Source organism: Cervus elaphus, chromosome 4 (assembly GCF_910594005.1).
Source record: "Cervus elaphus chromosome 4, mCerEla1.1, whole genome shotgun sequence".
Classification (NCBI taxonomy): Eukaryota; Metazoa; Chordata; class Mammalia; order Artiodactyla; family Cervidae; genus Cervus; species Cervus elaphus.
The window spans coordinates 47,711,493-47,732,908 of NC_057818.1; the positions used below are offsets into that span (position 1 = coordinate 47,711,493).

General features: G+C 38.1%; 1 pseudogene; it reads right to left on the reverse strand.

The window, feature by feature from the left end:
• Positions 1-19,180: 19,180 nt before the first annotated feature.
• The window catches only part of LOC122687439, a 44,032-nt pseudogene continuing 41,796 nt past the window's right edge, over positions 19,181-21,416 (reverse strand).

The following is a 21,416-nucleotide window of genomic DNA, read 5'->3' on the forward strand; positions in this document are numbered from 1 at the left end:
ACGATGGATGGTCAAATTATTTCTTCCTTGAACACCAATTTGATAATCTGGAAAAGGTCATCAGTTCATTTAACAAATAATTTAGGCCTGATTTTCTACTGGATCAAATACATGTAATTATGGGGAAGAATGCAAAATCAACTTAGTCGGCTGTTTTTTTTTTTTTTTTTAAGAAGCATATTTTCAAAGGCAACCTTAGGGTAACCGCTTTTTCCTCCGCCACAGCCCTTCAAAGTAGGCATTCATTCTCTTCTACTATTAAGGGGACTTTGTTGGGTAAGGTTGAGAGGCCATCAAGTTAATAAAACAATAAAATAACTTTATATACAAGAAAAATAAATTTCAGTAGAGTCCAGCATTAGTCAGATTTCCTGAATTCTAGGTCAAACCCTGTTCCCCTTTTCTATGAGCATGTGTGTGTTAGTTGCTTGGTCATGTCCAACTCTTTGCAACCCCATAGACCACAGCCCACCAGGCCCCCCCCCCCCCCCCCCCGTCCATGGGATTCTCCAGGCAAAAACACTGGAGTGGGTCGCCATTTACCTCTCCAAAAGAAACTATAGAAAGAAAGAGAAGTCGCTCAGTCGTGTCCAACTCTTTGTGACCCCATGGACTGTTGCCTACCAGGCTCCTCCATGCATGGAATTTTTCAGGCAAGAGTACTGGAGTGGGCTGCCATTTCCTTCTCCATTCTATGAGCATACCTTGACTCAAAGAGAGGAAAAAAACTGATATAGGTCTGTTGATAAGCCTGGGCTTGTTTTCACTTACTTCATGACCTCCTGTTCTTAAAAAAAAAAAAAAAAAAGATCATAAACTTGTGAACGTCCAGCCCAAAAGAGATGGAGCTGTCGTTTCATCACTCCTTGGTGAACAGAAGAGCAAGAACTAATAAAGCTTATCTGATTTTTAGGACCATTTACCAAATACTTTGATTTCTTCCCAATTTTGTGGAGTAGCAAGTTTGGTGACCAAGATTGTTGAGTGAATGAACCTGTGTGCTTGATCCAATATAGCTATGTGAAATAGAGATGGTCAAATTGCTCTGACTTAGAGTGGGTCAGAATGTCAGAGTGGACCAAAATTTTGTCAAGAGGATATATAGGAAACATGGTTTGTTTGTTTTTTTTAAAGAGGTGACACATTCTGGTTTCAAATTGGACAGACATGCATAGGTTTCAAGCCACATCTTGATTGTCTGTTGTCTCTTTTGGCTTTTGAGTAGTTGTGATGATTGCTTGTAAGAGAAAAGAGGTTATTGTTTAAAAAAACAGGAATTACTAACCTGAGATGAATAGATTCCATGTAGATGGATTTCTTATTGTATATTAAACTTAGGACATTTTGTATGTTTATAGATGTGATTTTTCTTTTCCAGAGAAAGTAGAGGCACCTTTATCAGATTCACAGAGGTACTTTGATGCCCCCAAAACTAAAGACCTTTAGAAATAAAGGTCACAGGAGCTGAGGAGGACCTTTTTTCAGCATACTATATGATATATTTAATATAAAAAATAGTATATACTTTTGGAAGGATATGCCCCTCTGTCAATGGTAACCTTTGAGGCAAGAAGCGAGGACTTACGGTCAAGGGGGAGAGTGTCAAAGAGGACTTTAGGTATTACTGATAATCTCTCTTTCTTCCTTACAAGGAAAACATATTACTCATGTATGTAAATTTTAATCTTAAAATTCAAAAGAAAATGGAGATGAAGAATTTGGAGCAAGAAATGAGTCAAGGAACCTAAATTTGTGGAAGAAGATAAAATCCAGAAAAACCATGACGGAAACTGCAGAGGGGAAAGAATACAGGCAATAATTTTTCATAAGCCCCAGGTGCCCTGTTTATTAGCTGACAGTTTCAGATTTACGTTATGGCCCAGACCCTCAAGGATTAGTTATCGCTTGAGCCCAGCAACTAAAGCCCTGTGGTAGTGGTTGCCCATGAACATTACTGATAAGTATATTCTTTTTCCTGGCATTGGGTCATTTTCTTTAAGACTCTTTATCAATGCTGGCAATAGATTAGGTTTATACCAGTACATATGAGTCAGGCATTTATTCAGTGATCTAAGGTTCTCAAGTATTTCTATAATTATTTTTCACTGTTTTTATTTTTAAAAATTTAAGCTATAGGAAAAGCAAAAGAATATTATGATGTACACTCTATATCCTTTACATAGATTCACCAGTTTTTAACGTTTTGCACCATTCTCTTAATCTGTCTGTGCTTATTTACATATTTTTGTTTGTTTTTTGCTCTATTTGTAACTGCAATATTATGAGTATTCAACACCATGAATATACATAAGAAATTTAATATTGATTCATAATATTGTCTAATATATAATCTGCTTTTACATTGTCCCAGTTGTTCCCCGATACCCTATATGTGCATTTAAAAAACTGATACATACTCTAAATCAAAATCACACATTGCAGTGGACCGGCTTTTATGTCTCACAGTTCTGGAGGCTGGGAAGTCCAAGACCACGATACAGGCAGATTTTGTTCCTTCTGAGAGCCCTTCCTGGTTTACAGATGGCCACCATCTTGCTGTTTTCTCACATGGTGAAAAAAGGGCCTATCTTTTTAACGTAGAGCAGTATTCCCTTCCAGAGAAGGCAATGGCAATCCACTCCAGTACTCTTGCCTGGAGAATATCAGCGACAGCGGAGCCTGGTGGGCTGCTGTCTATGGGATCGCACAGAGTCGGACACGACTGAAGTGACTTAACAGCAGCAGCAGCATTCCCTTCATTTGTTTTGTGTTTCACAATGACATTTTAAAGAATTGAAGAGGCTAGAACGTCGAGCCTAACATTCTGGATTTCCTTGTTTTGTCATGATTAGGTTACATTTAAATATATTTGACAAGAATACTAGAGGCAGTGCTGTATGCATCCTATTATATCACGTCAGTTCAGTTCAGTTGCTTAGTCATGTCCTGCTCTTTGCGACCCCATGGACTGCAGCACACCAGGCTTCCCTGTCCATCACCAGCTCCAGGAGTTTACTCAAACTCATGTTCACTGAGTTGGGGATGCCATCCAACTGTCTCATCCTCTGTCATCCCCTCCTTCTCCGGCCTTCAATCTTGCCCAGCATGAGGGTCTTTTCAAATGAGTCAGTTATTCGCATCAGGTGGACAAAGTATTGGGAGTTTCAGCTTAAGCATCAGTCCTTCCAATGAATATTCAGGACTGATTTCGTTTAGGATTGACTGGTTTGATCTTGCAGTCCAAGGGACTCTCAAGAGTCTTCTCCAACAGCACAGTTCAAAAGCATCAATTCTTCAGCGCTCAGCTTTCTTTATAGTCCAACTCGCACATCTATACATGACTGCTGGAAAAAACCATAGCTTTGACTAAATGGACCTTTGTTAGCAAAGTAATGTCTCTGCTTTTCAATATGCTGTTTAGGTTGGTCATGGCTTTTCTTCCAAGAAGCAAGCATCTTTTAATCTCATGGCTGCAGTCATCATATACAGTGATTTTGGAGCCCAAAACAATAAAGTCTGTCACAGTTTCCACTGTTTCCCCATCTATTTGCCATGAAGTGATAGGACCAGATGCCATGATCTTAGTTTTCTGAATGTTAAGCTTTAAGCCAACTTTTTTACTCTCCTCTTTCACTTTCATCAAGAGGCTCTTTAGTTCTTGTTCGATTTCTGCCATAAGGGTGGTGTCATCTGCATATCTGAGGTTATTGATATTTCTCCCGGCAATCTTGATTCCAGCTTGTGCTTTATCCAGCCTGGCATTTTGCATGATGTACTCTGCATATAAGTTAAATAAGCAGAGTGACAATATACAGCCTTGACGTACTCCTTTCCTGATTTGGAACCAGTCTGTTGTTCCACGTCCAGTTCTAACTGTTGTTTCCTGACCTGCATACAGATTTCTCAGGAGGTAGGTCAGGTGGTCTGGTATTCCAATCTCATTAAGAATTTTCCAGTTTGTTGTGATCCACTCAGTCAAAGGCTTTGGCACAGACAATAAAGCAGAAGTAGATGTTTTTCTGGAACTCTTGTTTTTTTGATGATCCAATGGATGTTGGCAATTTGATCTCTCTCTGGTTCCTCTGCCTTTTCTAAATCCATCTTGAACATCTGGAAGTTCTCGGTTCACGCACTGTTGAAGCCTGGCTTAGAGAATTTTGAGCGTTACTTTACTAGCATGTGAGATCAGTGCAGTTGTGTGGTAGACTCCAAGGAAAATTTGGCCTTGGAGTTTGGAATGAAGCAGGGCAAAGGCTAATACAGTTTTGCCAAGAGAATACACTGGTCATACCAAACACCCTCTTCCAACAACACAAGAGAAGACTCTACACATAGACATCACCGTATGGTCAATACCAAAATCAGATTGATTATATTCTTTGCAGCCAAAGATGGAGAAGCCCTATACAGTCAGCAAAAACAAGACAGGGAGCTGACCGTGGCACAGACCATGAACTCCTTATTGCCAAATCCAGACTTAAATTGAAGAAAGTAGGGGAAACCACTAGACCATTCAGGTATGACCTAAAATCCCTTACGATTATACAGTGGAAGTGACAAATAGATTCAAGGGATTAGATCTGATAGACAGAATGCGTGAAGAACTAAGGATGGAAGTTCATGACATTGTACAGGAGGCAGTGATCGAGACCATCCCCAAGAAAAAGAAATGCAGAAAGGCAAAATGGTTGTCTGAGGAGGCCTTACAAATAGCTGAGAAAAGAAGAGAAGCTAACAGCAAAGGAGAAAAGGAAAGATATACCCATTTGAATGCAGAGTTCCAAAGAATAGCAAGGAGAAATAAGTAAGCCTACCTCAGTGATCAATGCAAAGAAATAGAGGAAAACAATAGAATGGGAAAGACTAGCGATCTCTTCAAGAAAATTAGAGATACCAAGGGAACATTTCATGCAAAGATGAGCACAATAAAGGACAACTACCGAGTCCATGTGCAGCAATGAAGCCTGTGCACCCTAGAGTCTGTGCTCCACAAGAGAAGCCACTCCATGAGAAGCTTGTGCACCGCAGCTAGAGAGCAGCCCCTGCTCACTACAACTAGAGAAAAGTCTGCACAGCAATGAAGACCCAGCACATCCAAAAATAGATAAAAATTATATGTATAAAAATCAATGGGAGAAGGAAATGGCAACCCACTCCAGTATTCTTGCCTGGAAAAGTCCATGGACAGAGGAGTCTGGCGGGCTGAAGTCCATGGGATTACATGACTGAGCATGTGTGCACGAGGGTGGAGGGAGATGGGTTGGTAGCAATAAAGTGGTAGAACTAAAAAAAAAAAGAATGAGTGTAACTGCGTTCCAATAAAACTTTATTTACAGAAACAGGCAGTGGCAGGATTTAGCTGGGGGGGGTGGGGCCTGGCTATAGTTTGCCAGCCTTTGTTCTAGGATGTATATTATGAATGTTGTATCACTGAACATAGGGTATTTGGAACATGCAAATATTATCACCTTTACTAGACAGTGCAGTATTTTCCAAAGGAGATTTTTCAACTTTTATTCCTTACTAACATTTGAAATTGTCAGAATTTTAAGTTTAGGTCAATCTGGTAGATGGATATGAGATGAAATCTCATTTTGGTTTTACTTTGCATTTCTCTAATTAAGGTTAAGGTTTTATCTGGAAATATTTACAGGCCATTTGTCTAATATGAAATGCATATTAAAGTTATGTGCTCTTTTTTTTCTTAAATTGTTTTATAGAATTTTATTAAAAATATTCTGGATGTTTATCTTGTGTTAGTCATATGTATTGAAAGCTTGTCTTTTCATTCTCTAGGGAATCTTTTAATAAGTGGAAGTTCTCTAATGTCACATTTATTTAAAAATTTTTTAAGACTTGTTCTTTTTTGTGTGTTTTAAGAAATCAGTATCTTACACCAAGGTCTTAAATTTAGTCTCCTACGTTACCTTCTTAAAGGTTTATAGTTTTGCCTTCCACGCTTTTGGTTGTTATAAAATCTTTTGGAATCAATCTGTTTCTGAAAGATAAAGGTATAATTTATGTGTGTGTGTGTACACCAATTGTTCCAGAACATGAAAAGGCCATCATTTCCCTTCTTACTGACAGTCATAAATTAGATTAACATATATGTATGGAACTGATAGGGGAGGGTCTTTATTCAATCTGTTGATTAATTTATTATTTCCTGTAATATGTGCAAGATTTTGATTGTTGTTGTTCAGTCGCTCAGTCGTGTCCAACTCTTTGTGACCCCATGGACTGCAGTACTCCAGGCTTCCCTATCCTTCAGCATCTCCTGGAGTTTACTCAAACTCATGTCCATTGAGTCAGTGATGACATCCAACCATCTCATCCTCTGTCGTCCCCTTCTCCTCCTGCCTTCAATCTTTCCCAGCATCAGGGTCTTTTCTAATGATTCAGCTGTTCACATCAGGTGGCCAAAGTATTGGAGCTTCAGCTTCAGCATCAGTCCTTCTAATAAATATTCAGGATTGATTTCTTGATTAACATAGTTTTTGGTATATGATAACACAAAGACCTATTTGGGACCTTGTTAATCTCCAGTATATAGGTTTATTTTTTATTCTTATCTTTATTAGTCCCTTGTTTGTACTTTCTTTTGGTTTATTGCCATTTTCCCCCCACATTTTAAGTTGGATAATTAGGCAATTAATTTTTATGATTTTTTTAAAAAGTTTTAAGTATAGTTGATTTAAAACGTTATGTTGATTTCTGCTGTACAATAGTGATTCAGTTATATGTATCTTCTTTCTGTCTTGTTAGTTGCTCAATCATGCCCAACTCTGTATGATCCCATGGACTATAGCCTGCTGGGATCCTCTATCCATGGGATTTCCCAGACAAGAATACTGGAGTGGGTTGCCATTCCCTTCTCCAGGGAATACGCCTGACCCAGGGATTGAACCCAGGTCTCCTGCATCGCAGGCAGATTCTTTACCATCTGAACCACCAGGGAAGTCCTAATTATATGTCTACATATATTCTTTCTCATATTCTTTTCCATTATGTCTTATTACTGGATATTGTTATTTTTTGGCTGCACCGTGCAGCTTGCCAGATCTTAGTTCCACAACCAGGACTCAAACCTGTGCCCCTGCAGCAGAAGCATGGAATCCTAACCACTGGAGTGCCGGATAATTCCCTATTACAGGATATTGAATATAGTTCCCTTTGCTGTACAGAAGGACCATTTTGTTTATCCACTCTATATATAATAGTTTGCATCTGCTAATCCCAAACTCCCACTCCATCCCTCCTCTATCCCCCTCCCCCTTGGTAACCACAAATCTATTCTCTCTGAGTCTGTTTGGTTTGTATATCATTTGTGTCATATTTTAGATTCCATGTATAAGAGATATCACATAGTATTTGTCTTTCTCTTTCTGACCTACTTATTATAATAATTTTTGGGTCCATCAATGTTGCTGCAAATGGCATTGTCATCTCTTTTTATGACTGAGTTGTATTCCATTGTATACATGTACCACATCTTCTTTATGTATTCATCTGTCAGTGAACATTTAGGTTGCTTCCATGTCTTGGTTATTGTAAACATTTCTGCTCTGAACATTGAGATGCATGTATCTTTTTGAATTAGAGCTTTCTTGGGATATATGCCCAGGAATGGGATTGCTGGATCATATGGTAGCTCTATTTTTAGTTCTTTTTAACAAACCACCATACTGCTCTCTCTAATGGCTGCACCAATTTACATCCCACCAATAGTATAGGAGGGTTCCCTTTTCCCACAATTTCTCCATCTAGTGACAGATGTTAACTAGACTTAGTTTGGTGATCATTTTGAAATATATGCAAGTATTGAATAAACATGTTATATACCTGAAACTAAAATAGCACTTATGTCAATTATATCTAAAAAGAAAATAAAGAATTCCTACCTCAAGGTTTTTCCACTGGTCATGTATGGATGTGAGAGTTGGACTATGAAGAAAGCTGAGTGCCGAAGAATTGATGCTTTTGAACTGTGGTGTTGGAGAAGACTCTTGAAAGTCCCTTGGGCTGCAAGGAGATCCAACCAGTCCATCCTATAGGAGATCAGTCCTGGGTATTCATTGGAAGGACTGATGCTGAAGCTGAAACTCCAATACTTTGGCCACCTCATGTGAAGAGTTGACTCATTGGAAAAGACCCTGACACTGGGAGGGATTGGGGGCAGGAGGAGAAGGGGATGACAGAGGATGAGATGGTTGGATGGCATCACCGACTTGATGGACATGAGTTTGGGTAAACTCTGGGAGTTGGTGATGGACAGGGAGGCCTGGTGTGCTGCGATTCATGGGGTCACAAAGAGTTGGACATGACTGAGCAACTGAACTGAACTTCAAGGAAAAAACCCCCAAATTTCATGATGAAAAAACTCCGAAATCATTTAACAAAATTTATCAAAAAAAAGAAAAAATTTCTCAGATTATTTTTTGTATACCAGAATTGTTTTTAATTGTGTGCATCTAAGTATTAAGCATTCAATCAAATGTGGTTTCAATGAACTTCTCCAAGAAAGTATTATTTGAAATATTAATTTAAATTTTTTTTCATACTGGAAATAACCTGTAAAATGTATTTCTTTATTTGGGTCACCCTCAAAGAAGCTTGAAAAACATATCATATTCCAAAACCACACATTAAGATATTGAAAATGACTTGAGGCTGTGTCAAGTCATTTTTCCATCATAAATGTTTCTTGGAAAGATAATTCCTAAACTCTGGAATTAATCTAGAAAAGATAAATCTTAGACATTCTGGAAAGTGGCATTCCTTTGTATTCTTTTAACTGTATGTTAGATGTTATTTATATTTTACCTAGAGTATTTATTATCATTTACAGCAAAAATCTATTATTATCTGCTCCTGTTTGACTTTGAAACTAGGGCTATGCTACCAGCCTCACAGAATGATCTTCAAAAATTTTATTAGGGTAGTAGTGTTGAAAAATTTCAAGTGTAGAACTAATTGTACTAAATTTCTCAAAACACACAAACAGGAAAAGGTCTACTGGCTAGGATTTGGTGCCTTCACTGCCATGGCCTAGATTCAATTGCTGGTTAGGAAACAGATCCTGCAAGCCACGTGGCAGGGAAAAAACAAAACACAAACAAAAACACCCCAAAACAAAGACAAAACCCCACAGACTACTAAATCTCAACTAAAATGAAAGCTATCCCAAATAACCATTAAAGAAATTGAATTTGTATCGTAAAGCTCCCCCAAAAGAAATCCCTGGGCCCAGGTGACTTCACTGAAATGTTTTTCAAAAACATTTGAAGAATGAACACAAATTTTACACAACTTCTTCCAGAAAATATAAAGAACACTTCCCAACACATTTTATGAGGCCATTATTACACTGATTCCCAAATGAGACAAAGACCAGGGGAAAAACTCATAATTTTTGACACAAAAATCATCAACAAAATGTTAGCAAATCAAATACAGCAAGGAAGTTATACAACATGACTGAGTGAGATTTATTATAGGTATATAAGACAGGTTTGGCATTTTAAAAAATCAGTATAATCCACCATATTAACAGGTTGAAGAGGAAAAATACTATGATTAACTGCCTCAGAAAAAGTTCAATTGCTGCAGAAAAAGCATTTGATAATATCCAACATCCATTCATGATTTAAAAAACATAATACCTCAGGAAGTTAGGAATAGAGGGGAATTCCTTCTATTTAAAAAAGATCACTTACACAAAACCTATAGCTAACATAATACTTAATGGTGAAAGATCGAATGTTTCCTCCTATGCTTGCACCACTTTTTACTCAACACAGCACTGGAAGTAACAGCCACCAAAATAAGGCAAGAAAAGAAAAAAGGCATATAGACTAAAAGAAAAAAAACTGTCCCCACTTACAGCCAACATGATTTGTCTATGTAGAAAATTCCAAGGAATGTACTAAAAAAACAAGCTTTTAATAATTAATTAATCAGTTCTGCAGCAAGATCATAGATTACAAGATCAATATACAAATTATTTGTAATCCATATACAAATTTTATTGATATTATAATCTATGACTTTGCTGTAGAACTAATTATATTAATAATTTGTATATTGATTTGTATTACATATATGTACACACACAATTTGTATGTACTAGCGATGAATAGGTAAAAACAAAAACACCATTTATAACTTTTCCAAAGAAAATGAAACACTTATACACTTACATGTATGAGATGAGTATGCCCAAAATTGCAAGTCCTAATAAGAGAAATCAATGACTATATTAGTTATCTAGGGCTCCATAACAAATTACCACAAATTTAGTTTAAAACAACTAAACTTTATTTTCACACAGTCTAAAATCAAAGTATTGGCAGGGCCATGCTTTCTCTAAAGATCCTGGGGGATGATTCTTTCTTGCCCCTTCCAGCTTCTGATAGGTATTAGTAATCCCAGGTGTTCCTTGTCTTATAGATGCATCATTCCAACCTTGCTTTTCATTCCACATGGCTTTCCCTATGTGTCTGTGGTCACACTTGCCTCTTATAAGGATACTGGTCATTAGAGTTGTGCCTACTCTAATCCAGTACAATCGCACCTTAATTTGATTGTATCTGCAAAGTCTCTATTTCCAAATAAGGTTGTGTTTACTGGTACTGAGAATTAAGATTTGAATATTTTGGGGAACACAATTAAACCTACAATAAAGACCTAAAAATGGAGAGACATGTTCATGGATTGGAAGACTCAGGTAGTAATGACATCAATTATCACCAAATTGAAATTCTATTAAAACTCAGCAACTTTTTTTTTTTGGTAGATATAGGTTAGTTTATTCCAGAATTTATATGAAAAGACCTAGAATAGTTAAGTCAATTTTAAAAAGGTAAAGTGGGATGAGGATGAGTCACCCTACCCAATATTGACATCATATAGAATGACAATAAACAAGACAGGGTGGTATTGGCAGAGGGATGGGCACATAGATCGAGAGAAAGGAATAGACAATCCAGAAGGAGACATAAAACAAATATGAAGGCACAAAATCAATTTAATAAAGATAGCCTTTATATAACAAATAGTACTAGAACAACTGTGTAGTCCTAATGGTCCGGGAGCAAGCAATGAGAATGAAGACAGAACACGAAATCTGGTGCAATGCGTCAGGGGACCTGCAGCCTCTATTGGACTGAGGTGCAGAGTCCACTCTGAGTCCAGCTTTTATTCCTAATTGCAGACTGTAAGACTTTCTCACATCTTATCTTTCTCAAGACACATGCTGTGTTAATCATGTACTCCTAAATGTCATGGACTACACTGACATAGTCCAGATCTCCTTGTGTTTACCCCAGGCTGTTCCCTTCTGGGCTAGTCTTAGGAACAGTTAGCAAGTACATAGGCAGCGTTCATGCCTGGAGCTGAGCTGGTGTTCCAAGGTCCATGCTTTCATGAACCTAGTCATACTCCCTTCTGGGTCTGGCCTTGGGGTTTATAACAAGGCAATTATTCTTAAAACATGAAAGATAATCATTAACACAGTTTCTAACATGCTGTGTTTCCAGGTGCTGTTTCTGTGAAATTTCTCAAAGCTGTGAAAGTACATTAGGAATTCCCACTACATCTCTCCCTTTTTGTTTTTGCAGGAGTAGATATGCCATCAAAGCAACTTCTTTCTTCATCAGTTCTCCGATAGTTTCTCTCATGCATCTGAGGACTAGACACAAAACAGTTAAAAATATACATCCTGATATTATAGTACCAGCAATCTTCCTCCTAAAGTTTTAATCCACATCATGGCGTTAAGTATATGTAAGCTTTCCTCAATTTCTTCAAATAAATCAGTTTCCGGGAGTAATTATAAGTGAGCATTCTGCATATTAGAAATAGTAGCCTGTAATTGGGAAATATATAAGGATAGATTATTACGAATGGGTCCTCTCAAATGTTTAGATAATTGATACCAAGTATATGCACTTTGATTATACTTATGAGGTATGACACAAAATGAAGAGATATTCCTATCACACTTAAGATGAATTTGTAATTTTAAATTTTGTACTTCGTCCCCTAGTAGGAGAACTGCATTTTCTAAATCAGTCAATCGTTCATTAATTTCTTGGTCTATGTGGGTTTGATTTCCCCAGGCAGAACTTGCATTTTGGCGCCACTGCTGTACAAATGTAGTCGTTTGTATAGTTTCATGCAGTGCCATCCCAGCTACTGCTATGGTCGTGGCTATAGCAATAATTCCCACAATAGCTACTATAAAGAGTCCAATAAACCTTTTGGAACACTGTAGTACTTTCTTTATTACCTTTAAAAGAGCGTGTGTTTCAGGGGAGTCTTCCCAAGGTCTGAATTGACTTACTGGAAGCCATATTCCCAATCTCCTTCTTAATATAACAAATGAGTGATTAGAATTATAAAGTGAAGAATTTAAGCAAGTATATAATTTGCAATCCTGGCAAGAAAGTTCTTGTACACTTTCATTGATAGAAATTGTTCCTTTCAAGGGTACATAAGGATCTCTCATGCAAACCTGAATATAAAATGTCCAGTCTGTACTGGTATTAAATGTCAATGAATAGTTTTATTGGAATAATGTCCATCCCAAATTTGGAATTTTTTAAGACTTAAAGCCAATTTCCAAATCTCTCCTTGCCTTCTTCCTTGATCCAGTTGTGGGAGGGGAGGTGATGTGCCATTACCATGCCATATAATTGGATGATCTGAATTAGTGGTAATATTAGTATGGTCAAAGACTCTATACACCTGCCAACGCAGCCTTTTGTGAGGATTGCAGAACTGATTTTGATGAGAGCAATTAGAGACTGCATACCCCTTAGGGGTATTAAAAAGCAGAGACATTAGTTTGCCAACAAAGGTCTGTCTAGTCAAGGCTATGGTTTTTCCAGTAGTTATGTACGGATGTGAGAGTTGGACTATAAAGAAAGTGGAGCGCAGAAGAATTGATGCTTTTGAACTGTGCTGTTGGAAAAGACTCTTCAGAGACCCTTGGACTGCAAGAAGATCCAACCAGTCCATCCTAAAGGAGATCAGTCCTGAGTGTTCATTGGAAGGACTGATGTTGAAGCTGAAACTCCAATACTTTGGCCACCTGATGCAAAGAACTGACTCATTTGAAAAGACCCTGATACTGGGAAAGACTGAAGGCAGGAGAAGGGGACGACAGAGGATGAGATGGTTGGATGGCATCACCGACTCAATGGACATGAGTTTGAGTAAACTCTGGGAGTTGGTGATGGACAGGGAGGCCTGGCGTGCTGCAGTCTATGGGATCGCAAAGAGTCGGACACGACTGAGCGACTGAACCAACTGACTCACTGATTCCTTAGAGGACCAGTCCCATACAATTTCATAGGAACCCTTAATCAAAATTACTCCCTCAGTCCTATGGCAATTATCCCACTTAATACAATCTTGTTTTTCAGTCCACAGCTTGTGATGCTTGCATAAAGGCCTGTCTGATTTGGTGTCATTATTGGGTTCTGAGTTGTTATGAGCAAAACTCAGACCAGAGAGAAGATGTAACTGAACCTTAGTATAGTTGCTATTTAAAGAATTAGTGGAAAAAAAAAAAAAAGAATTAGTGGACAGCCAGGCATGCATAGATAATTTAAGACATCCTGTAGCTGGTCCTACACAAATTGGCCAAGATTCATACCTATAAGTAACACTGAAGGGAGTCCCTTCCTCTTGTTTAGAAAGAGGAAGGTGTGTATCTTCAGGTCCTGGTATCCAGGAAGAATCATTAATGTAAGTGGGGATCATAGAATTCCCCCAGTCAATGGGTTTTAGTAATGGAGGGTTAGGTATGTATGCCCAATAAGTATAATTTTTAGATCCAGCTGTTGCTAAGTGTATACTCACTGTGGTGGTAATAGGAGCAAACATGGCAACAGCCAGATTGTTAGAAGCGACAGTTTTCCCTTTGTTTTCTAAGATCTCTGATTTCTGTGTTAATCTTTTAGCTTGTCCCCAAGTGGGGATCTTGTTCCAATTTGGCGGCGGGAGGGGAATCGTTACGTTTGTTTCAGACTCAGACCCTTAAAACTCATTACCGGGGGACTCTACGTCCCATGCGAAGCATCTCTTCTATGGGAGTTCACTCATGATATGGTTTCAGATGACGCGAGGGAATCCAAACAGGTGTTTCTGAATCACCTGGCGAAACACAAGTGAAACCCCTTCCCCAGGTTATCAGATTCCCCTATGCCATGAGTGCATTACTGGATCATACCACCAAACAGCTAGTTTGGGGAAAATTTCTTTTTGTTCCTTTGTAAAATGTCATTCTGCTGCAGTGAAATCATTATCTTAAAGCAAAAAATTTACAGTGAATAATGCTTTATATAACTTTTGCTGTGGGAGAAGTGACATTCCATCTCCCCCTTTTTGTTTTTGTAACATTTCTTTAAGAGATATTATAACTCATTCTACAATAGCTTGTCCTTGGGGATTATAGGGGATTCCTGTATGGTATTTTATAGACTAAGCCTTTAAAAAATCCCTAAAAGCAGAACTAGTGTAAGCCAGGCCATTGTTTGTTTTTATATTTTGTGCAAGGCCCATAGTAGCAAAGTAGCTACGCAAATGTGAAATAACATGCCTTGTAGATTCTCCAGAGCAAGCAGTTGCCCAGATAAATTTTGAGTTAATATCAACCATGACATGCACATAAGCAAGCTTTCCAGAGGATGGAATCTGAGTTATGTTCTTCTGCCAGATCTGATTTGGCTTCAGGCCACAGGGATTAACTCCCCCAGCTTCTGTTGGAGAGGTGGTTATCACAACCATCTGACATGTAGGACAAGTCTGCAGAATGTTAAGCTTGAGCCAAAGTGACATGAAACTTGGTTTTTAAACATTTTGAATTACAATGTGTCAGGTCATAAAAGGCTGATGCCTCTGTAAAGACTGCACATAAAAGGGCATCGGCTTGAGCATTTTTTTCTGTTAAAGGCCCTGGTAAATTAGTACTAGCCCAAATATGAGAAATGTAGAATGGAAACTGTCAGTGTCTAACCACCTGTTGTAAATTTGTAAAAAGTGTATACAGTGTGGATGGGATAGTATCCTTAATAGTTGCTGTTTCTATATGTTTAGTGACAAGTACAGAATATTGAGAATCAGATAAGATATTAACTGCTAGGGGAATATTTTGTAATGCATGCGTAACAGTCAGAATTTCTGCTTATTGTGCAGAATATTCAGGTGTTTCAATAACTAGCATAAATGCACCTGTATATCCTGCTTTTCCTTGGCTAGTGTGCCATCTGTAAAAATGAGAGGAGCATATGGAACAGGGTTGACACTAGTAATTCTAGGCAAAATCCATCTTGTTTGTTTTAAAAACTGCAAGATAGGCAAGTCAGGATAGTGGTTGTCAATTTGTCCAACATAGTCAGCTAAAGCTAGTTGCCAAGATAATGAATTTTGAAGAGAAATGTTTTAATTCTTTGGAGGTTAGTGTAGTGCAAATAAGGCAGGGATCATGTCCAGTAAGCTGCTGAATACACTCTCTTCCTTTTAGAATTATATAATGGCTATCATATCTAAATAAGGGGTAACATTTTGTTTGTGAATTAGCTAAGAATATCCATTCAAGTATTAAAGGAGTTTGCATAATCAACCCAGTAGGGGAATAAGGGGTAGGAAAGACAAACAACTGGAAAGGCTCTAAAGGGTCTATTCTGTCTATTTGGCAGTTTTGTACAGCTTGTTCTATAATTGTTAGTTCTTTCTCAGCCTCAGGAGTTAGCTGTCAGGAGCTATTAAGCTCTGGATTTCCTCTTAATAGAGAGAATAAATGGGATAAAGAACAAGTTGGAATCCCTAAATTAGGTCGAATCCAGTTAATATCTCCTAGTAATTTTTGTAAGTCATTTAGAGTTTTAATTGAGTCTCTGCATACTTGTAGCTTTTGTGGTTTGATTGTAGTACAGGTGACTAATATTTCCTAAGTACTGAAAAGGTTCAGTGTATTGTAATTTATCAGGAGCTATATACAAGTCAGCACATTCCAAGCATTCCTTTAGCTTTAAAAACAATTCCTGCAGGTTATCAATTTAAGGTAAGGCACATAGTATATCATCCATATAATGAATGATATATACATGAGGGAATTGCTGCGGCACTGGGTGTAAAGCCTTGGCTACAAAATTTCGACAAATAGTGGGACTATTAAGCATACCTTGAGGTAATACAATCCATTGAAATCTTTTATGTGGCTCTTTTAAATTAATGGAAGGAACTGAAAAGGCAAATCTAGATTGATCATCAGGGTATAAAGGAATAGTGAAAAAACAGTCTTTGAGGTCAATAACAAACAAATGCCAATTTTTTGCAATCATACTAGGATTAGGTAGGCCAGGCTGTAAAGCACCCATTGGAATAATAACAGCATTAACAGTTCTCAGATCAGTCAGCATCCTCCATTTACCAGATTTCTTTTGTATAATGAACACTGGAGAATTCCAAAGGATAAAGGACTCAATAATATGTCCCTTGTTAAGTTGTTCATTAACTAATTCATGTAAAGCCTCCAATTTTTCTTGTTTTAGGGGCCACTGCTCTATCCACACAGGTTGATCAGTTTTCCAATTAAGAGGTATGGGTGTAGGTGGAGAAAGATTAACATGAGCAGTGGCCACTACTGAAAAGGGGGCAGCTTAAAATCTTGAGCAGCCAAAGGATAAATTCTTCCTTGTTGATTTTTGCCCAGTCCCAATCCTGGTATATAACCTTGATTGAACATAATTTGGCGACTGACCTCACTATATTGATTTGGAGCAATATGTATCTCAGCATGCCGCTGTTCCAAGAGATCACGACCCCATAGATTGATAGGTATATCAGCAATATAAGGTTAGATAGTAGCTGGTTGTTTATCAGGCCCTGAATAAGACAATATCATTGCACTTTTAGTCCTTATGCCTGTCCCAGACCTACAATAGATACTGGAGCAGGCCTAGTTGGCCATGCTTTAGGCCAATGTTGAGAGCAGATGATAGAAACATTGGCTCCAGTATCTATTAAACCTTGAAAGTTTTTGTCACTTATATTGACTTGACAAGTGGGTTTGGATTCCAAAATCTTTTCAGTGAGAAAAATAACAGCCTGGCCTGTGCTTCCAAATCCCCTGGAGCCCCGCTTTTTGTTTGAATGTCCTATACCCACATAAGGTAGAATTAAAAGCTGAGCAATTCTACCCCCTTTAGAAACCTTACAGGTAAGAGTGCTAGAGACCATAACCTTCAATTCTCCTTCATAATCATTGTCTATAACTCCAGTATGAATTTGAACTCCCTGGGAAATCGTCTCCAATATTCCTAATAATAATCCAATTGTCCCCTGTGGAAGCGGTCCAAATATTCCTGTTGAAATAATAGCTGATGTCTCTCCAGGAGTAACAATAAAATCCTGACTACTACTTATATCAAGGGCTGTGTTTCCTTGGGTTGCTGGGGATAATTCCCTGACATGGCATGGTAATTCTGACTGTTGTTGCTGACAGGAGTAGTTGGGAGACATTTGTGGAGTCTGAACAGGATAGGCTCCCTTGTTTGTCAGGGTTGGGAGCTTGCCCTAGAGGCCATTTCCCGAAAGTGGGGAGCCATCCTTATGAAATTTAGAATGCCATTGATTTGCCCAATGATTTCCTTTTTTACATTCTGGGCAGAGGCCAGGGACATTCCCCTTTTGTGAATTACCTTTTTGAAAGTTCTTTTTGAACTTACATTCAACTCTTGTATGTCTAGGTTTCCCACAATTAAAACAAGTCCTGGGGGAATTTAGAAACTCGTAATCCAGTCATAGCCTGAGCTAATAAATCAGCTTTAAAGGATTTGGTTCCCACTCCCTGGCATAGCTTAACATAATCATTCGAACTAGCATTTCCTTTAAAAGGGTTCATTACTTTCTTGTAATCAGTGTTAGCATTATCATAAGCCAACAATTGTAATATGACATCTGCCACCTCGGCATTTGTAACTTGCCCTTGGATTGCTTCTTGTAATCAGGCAATAAATTCAGTATAGGACTCCTTAGGCCCCTGGAGAATTTTTTGAAAGGAAACAGAAGTCTGGCTTTTTGACTCTATTTTTTCCCAGGCCCTAAAGCAACACCTTCGCAGTCGTTCTATAGCTTGATCATTCATACGTATTTGATCTTGCACTCTCCCCTGTGGACCTATTCCCATAAGTTATTCCAACAAAATAGGGATACTATGAGTCTGATTATGTGTAGCCAGAGTCTCAGCATGATCCTGCCACCAAGTACTAAATTGAAGAAATTCCCCTGGGTCTAACACTGTTTTGGCTAATGTCGACCAATCTGCTGGAATGAGGCAATTGCCCTCTGCCACACCCTGAATTATTCCCACCTTGAATGGAGAATTTACACCATAATTTTGTACCGTTTCTTTTAATTCCTTTAGGATTTTAAAAGGAAAAGATTCATGAATAACCTCGTAGATTCCATTAGGGTTGTTAGGATTGACACCAGGAGCTCTCATGAATAGTCACGGGAAAGGCAGTATGAAAAGCCTTCAAATCTCCTTCCCGTTGTGCTGGGAAAATTCCTTTCTGTATGGATGAAAGATGAGGAGTGGGCATAGACTCTGGACTGAAGATGTTCCCTGCAAAGGCAGGTGGGTGGTGAAGAAAAGGGGAAGGAGGCGGAGGAAAAAAATCCCTCATCATCTTTTTCAAGAGTCATCATCACCTTCATCAAAAGAATCAGAAGTCTGCAAAGGTTCCAGTACTGACTTAATTAACAGCCACATACTCCAAATAGAAACAGGGAGCGGAGTTCTTTTGCATGTTCTTTAACTCGGCTCCAACCTTTTCCCAGACTTCCAAATCTAAGGTCCCTATTGATGGGAACCAGCAGCAATATTTATCCACTGCTTGCAACAATTCTAATAATCACCCTTCACTAACAGAAGCTCCTTCTGCTTTCAAGAGCTGTCTTAATAAATAAATATACGGGCGACAGTGTTCTGCACTCTCAACATTTCCCATTTTAACCCTGATTAAATGCCTGAATGACTTACCAGCGGGTATTTTCAGAGGCCTCTCAACCGTCCCAGGTCCTGCATCACTGTAGTTTCTTTCTCTGGTAGCAGTCTTTCACTCTAGCCCCACGTTGGGTGCCAACTGTTGTCCTAATGGTCCGGGAGCAAGTGATGAGAATGAAGACAGAACACGAAATCTGGTGCAATGGGTCAGGGGACCTGCAGCCTCTATTGGACTGAGGTGCAGAGTCCACTCTGAGTCCAGCTTTTATTCCTAATTGCAGATTATAAGACTTTCTCAGATCTTATGTTTCTCAAGACACACACTGTCTTAATCACGTACTCCTAAATGTCATGGACTACACTGACATAGTCCAGATCTCTTTGTTTTTACCCCAGGCCATTCCCTTCTGGGCTCATCTTGGTAACAATTAGCAAGTAATTAGGCAGCAATCATGCCTGGTGCCAATCCAATGTTCCAAGGTTCATGCTTTCATGATCCCAGTCTTACTCCCTTCTGGGTCTGACTTTGGAGTTTGTAACAAGGCGATTATTCTTAAGAAAAACACGAGAGAGAATCATTAACACAGTTTCTTAATATATACTGTGTTTCCAGGTGGCTGTGATTTTTCAAGGCTGTGAAAGTACATTATTAGGAATTCCCACTACACAACTGGACACCCATAAGCCAAAACAAACAAGAACATGAAGCTAAAGTTTATAATATATGCAAATATTAACTTAAAATGGATCACTTAACTGCAAAACATAAAACTATGAAAACTTTAAGAAAACATAAAAGAAGGTCTCTGAGATTTGGAGCTAGACAAGCAGTCCTTAGATTTGACACCAAAACCAAGATCCCTAAAAGTAAAAAGTAATAAGCCAGACCTTATCAAAAGGTCTGCTTATCAAAAGGTCTTTTGCTCATCAAAAGACCTTGCTAAAAGTATGAAAAGATAAGGTATGCACTGGGAAAATTTTTTGCAAACTACATAGCCAACAAATGACTAGTATCATCTAGAATAAAGAAAGCACGCTCACAATCCAAACAGTTTTTTAAAAAAATATACAACTAAAAAATGAAGGAGTATAAGACAAAGTCATATCACCACAATGGGTAGAGATGGCAAAAAAGCACATCATAATGAGCCACTAGGGAAATTGAAATTACAACCACAAAGGGATTATCACTACACACCTATCAGAATGACTAAGATAAAAAGTGGTGAAAAAGTCAAATGCTGGTAGAGCTACAGAGAAAACTGGGTCACTCATGTTCCTGGTGGAAATATAAAATGAAAAAGCCACTTTGGAAAATGATTTGTCCATTTCTTGTAAGAGAAGCATTCATTTAAAACAACTCTCTTAAATGTTTATACCAGAGAAATGGAAATTTATGTTCATGTAAAAACTTATACAAAAATGTTCGAAAGCAGCTTTATTTTTAAGAGCAAAATACTTTTCTCCCCTTAGGGTTCCCTTTTAGTAAGAATTTTGAGTCAGAACAAAGTATAATTGCACATTAATTATATTAGAATGTTTTGTTCCAAAATGATTTATCTGACACTTAGTAAAAGTAATGAAAGATTTACCTTGTATACTGTATTTGTCTCTGGTGGCCCTGATGGTAAAGAATCTGCCTGCAATGTGGAAGATCTGGGTTTGATCCCTGGGTTGGGAAGATCCCCCAGAGAAGGGAATGGCAACCCAGTCCAGTATTCATGCCTGGAGAATTCCATGGACAGAGGAGCCTGGAAAGCTATTGTCCATGGGGTTGCAAAGAGTCAGACACGACTGAATAACTAACACTTCACTCTCACTGTATTTGTAAAGTCTCCTTCTCTTTTGAATTCTGTAGTATGATTAAAACACAAACTAAAAGTAATCTTTACTATAAAAGGTAACATTTACTAAGCATTAACTATGTAGTACACATTTCTGTAGGCTTTATATGTATTTACTCCTTTAAACTGCAGAAAACTATGATGACATATGTGATATCAATGTATTATTAAGGAGGAAACTAAAACAAACTGGGGTTAAGTAACTTTCCCAAAGAAACACCCAGACAGTAAATGGTAGAGCTCAAATGATACTGAACAAGACAATGATGCTGAACAAGAGAACCCTACCTTTTAGGGTTGAGCTTTCATATGAATCACTGTCTAGCAAAGATTGAAATATGATGGAAAGTAATTCTGCACTTATATTAATCTAGCCTTTTTAAACTATGAATTCTCTGAAGGTGAGTTACTCATGAGTTTAAATAAAAAAGGATACTCATATTCATAATTTGAGTTTTCTGATATTCCAAAGTCAAATGTTATGGATAAACATGGAAAGGATTTACTAAATTAATTTTTCACACAGTCTTTTTCCATTATGAGGTTTCTGATGTTGA